A 3,927-nucleotide genomic window follows, 5' to 3' on the forward strand; every position below is an offset into this window, starting at 1 on the left:
CAGGGGCGCTCAGCTCCCGCGACCTCAGCCCCGGTGGTGGCTGCGCTCCGACTCACCCCCAGGGCGTCCCCAACACCGTCCGGGCGCCCCATCGCCGCCGCCGCGTTCCCCTTTCTCTGAGCCGTCGCAGCATAGCGCCAGAAACGAGCCCGAATCTGTAAAATCGGTACCAACTCGCTTCCCAGCTTCAAACCCCTCAGAAAACGGCTTCTTAACCAAAAATGGCCTCGCTCAAGTTTCTGTGCGAAAATAAAGCACAAAACTCAGGGGAAAGCCCGAAAATGCAAGGTTCCAGCTTCCAACCAGACAAAATTGTCGCTGGCGCGGCCGCGACAAGGCTCCCACTTGAGAACTCAGCATCGCGAAGACAAAAGTTTTTTCTCACTATTAAATCAGTATAAAGATGCTCCGTGAGGATGCAACTCAACTTTTTCTCGCGCTGCCCAAACCGCGTAAAGTGCAAACTCTCATAAGTCAGCGTTTCCCTAGCCGAACCGATCAAAAGACATCCGGCGCCCATTAGCCGCCGCCTAGAGAAGCGCACTGTCCCGGGTTCCAGGGAAGGAACCTGCCCGCTAATTATTTAGTGGTGCCCGCGCGCCCCCTCGCGGCCATCCCGTGAATCACTGAAATTCTCAATGGCCCAGAACTATCTGCTAGTGGCAGGAGTGATACTCAGCTCCATCCCTGCTCGCCCTCTTGGCTGGAATTTGCCTTGGATCCATAGCCTACAGAACAGGGAACTCTTCATACTTTTGAGACAGATGAAGAAGATCCCGTTTCAGTCATGCCTAGAGGACAGAACCGACTTTACATTTCCTCGGAAAACAGGGAATATCACAGAAATCCTGACGACTCAAGGCACCGGCTACCACCATCTGATGCTCCAGCAGATGGTAACTTCTTCAGCAAGGAGGAAAGACAAGCTGCTTGGAACAACACCCTACTCCATAAACTACTCTCTAGCCTTGATCACACCTTGGAACTACTGCATGAGCAAGTGGAAAATGACAACCTGGATTGTCCATATTTGGAAATTGTTGTCCCTAAATATTTCCAAAGAATCCATCTCTATCTGAAGGAAAAGGAATACAGCCCCTGTGCCTGGGAGGTTATCAGAGGAGAAATTAAAGTGTTCCTTTCTCTCATGTAATAATTCTCCAATTACTGTCAACAAATAAAGAAGAAAGGTACACCTGTGACACTTCTAATCAAATGATTATTGTCTGTTTAGTCCTCTAAAGGTACGTCCACTCATATTGCTGCACATGTTGAAAAATATCTGAAGTGTCACGAGTTTACAAAAATATATTTACAAAGAAGAACACAATCTATTTTCTTATACAAGTAATTTTACAATGTGCTTTCTAAAATCTGTTTAACTTCTTGGAGGGTATTTGGATCCCCAACTATGACGTTTATTTTAAAATGGAAAGGTTGTTAGCATAGTACGCTGTTCAAGACATTTGTCAGTTAATTTCATGTTAGCTGCTGTCACAGAGAAACAGGAAGATGTCAGTAATTGGGTCATAATAGAAATTTATCTTTCCATCCTTAAGAGAAAAATGCAGGCTTTCCTAATCAGATGAATTTTCTAGTTGACTTCCTCTAAACAGTGATGTAGGGACATGGGTGCCCTCTATTGTGTGGCGTTGCTCTATTCAACGTGTGATTTCCGGTTTGTGGTGTGTGAATCTATTCCACTCAGTGGTAAAGGAAAAAGTATGGGGATTACATGGGATGTTTTCAAGGGCCAAGACAGTATAGGGCAATATCACCTCTGCTCACATTAGTTGGCCTGAATCTATGATCATGGGAATCTAAGTGCAAAGAAGTTATTGGGCGACTAATGGAAGAGGAGACAAGTTCAATGAATAAGACTACTTTTCATTTTTATACTATTTGCACTAATGACATTCTAGAGAAAAGAAACCAAAACAATGTTCTTGCTTCCACTCACATTATAAAAAAAATGTGACTTGGGGTCTGACTCCACAACTTTAACTCAGGTATGATGACATGGATGTCACTCATCAGAGTTCACAGCGTGATTGACTCTTTGAAAGAAGCATTCAAGTTGATTCCCAAAGGCATAGACTAACAAGGAAAATATCCGCAAGTGTAGAAACAAGTTGTTTCCTTTTTGCCTGAGAGAGACAAGAAAAGCAGGGCCACGTAGCTCCTTGAAAGTACTTGAGGATGACTGAACTAAATAAAAGTGGAGAGTGGGTCTTCCATTCATGTCCAGGCCTGTGATTCTCATCCTTATCTGCTAAACACTGAAAATGTGAACTTGAATAGCACTGCAAAGACTTTAAAAAAATACCTCACACAATATTCCATTGTAACTTCCCTTGTAGAACCACAAAGGATTTTAAAGTACCTGTAGATTATTGTCCTTTCACATCATATCTATCAAATATATCTATCAAATATATGATTGAGCTCCTGAAATGACAGGGACTGGACTAGCTGTCTAGGCAACGGGGTTGGGTAAGATGCTGTCTCTCCCTTTAGGTATTTTACACACTCCTGGAAGGTATTCTGAGGACACAATAGGTCAGGACATGTCTTACTATTTGGGCATCTTCAACAAAATAGCATAGACTGGGTAGTTTGTAAAGAGCAGAAATTACTCACAGTTCCATAGTCTGGAAATCCAAGATCTGGGTGTCAGCGTGGTCCAGTTCTGCTGAAAGCCTGCTTCCAGGTCACACACTGTCCACTTCTCCTTGGCAGAGACTGGGGGATTTATCTGAGACCTCTTTTAAAAGGGCACTAATTCCAATTGTGAGGCCTCCATCCTCATGACCTAATCACCTCCCAAAGGGCCCACCACCTAACACCATCACTTTGGGGATTAGGACTTTAATGAAACTTGTGGGGTACCAAACCTTAAGAACATAAAGTTCTTTAAAGGCTACACGCCTGTCATTTAGAACTAAGAATATGTTCATGCTGAGTAAATAAAGATGAAAGGGCAGGTTAGCAGAAAAAAAGAGCAGACCAAGGACTCAGAATCCAAACTCATGGTTTTGGACCTGAAGTCATGCTTTAGTTATTACCGGCCAAATTTTGGAAATCAAACCGAAAGGAGCCCACTCTCCCATGGAACGGAACGAAGATACAGGATGCAACAGATCATTCATCATTCTTTGTGAAGAGTCTCCAAAGATTCTCAGGAGAAACGTAGTAATTGCCACATCAATAAAGATCCACGAAGGAGTAATATGTGTCTGGTTACTGTGAGCTGTGAGATTCAGGGAGAGTCTGAGTTCAGATAGGTGGCTCTGTATATGACACCAGGCTAGTTCTCTTCTATGATAACCTAGTAGAGGGCAAATTAGAGATGAGGCCATCCTCATGAGTTTAATATAGTGCCAGGCACAGGCTGAAAACTGTGCTGCAACTTGAATGCCCAGAGCCATATGCACCTTAAAGGAAACATAATCCTAGTGGTTTTAGCAATAAACTCAGTAGGCATGACTGATACCAGTAAGGGAAGAGGGGAAATATTAGCCATTTCGATTATAATCCCAGCAAATATGGCCCTGATGAGGCAAAATAGCTTGGTCATTTGCAAATGCCTTCCAGTAGGAGGAGAAAATCTAAGAAATTGCTTTAGTTAAAACTACCTGTTGAGTGATTACACTGGGCCTGGTGCCCATGATACCGCAGAGAATAAGACAGAGTCCAGTTACTACAGAGCTGATTTGCCAAAGATGGTCACATACGTATTGTTTGACGATGGGAATGTAGAGGGCTGAAGCAACATAACTTCCACTGCAAAATAAAAAGTATTGAAGAAGATTGGAGCTGAAAGTTAATTCTTTCCACGACATAATATTTATTCAGTTCTAAATTAATTCTGAAGATGGTTTCCTTTGGTTTGAAAAGGATAGACTTGGATTGGCACCTCTAAAAGTC

At 43.1% G+C, this 3,927-nt stretch overlaps 1 pseudogene; it reads left to right on the top strand.

Moving 5' to 3' along the window:
- The first annotated feature begins 638 nt into the window (after positions 1 to 638).
- LOC136124428 (interferon alpha-8-like) lies at positions 639 to 1,153 on the top strand (annotated as a pseudogene).
- Positions 1,154 to 3,927: the final 2,774 nt, after the last annotated feature.

This window comes from Phocoena phocoena, chromosome 6 (genome assembly GCF_963924675.1).
Source record: "Phocoena phocoena chromosome 6, mPhoPho1.1, whole genome shotgun sequence".
NCBI lineage: Eukaryota > Metazoa > Chordata > Mammalia > Artiodactyla > Phocoenidae > Phocoena > Phocoena phocoena.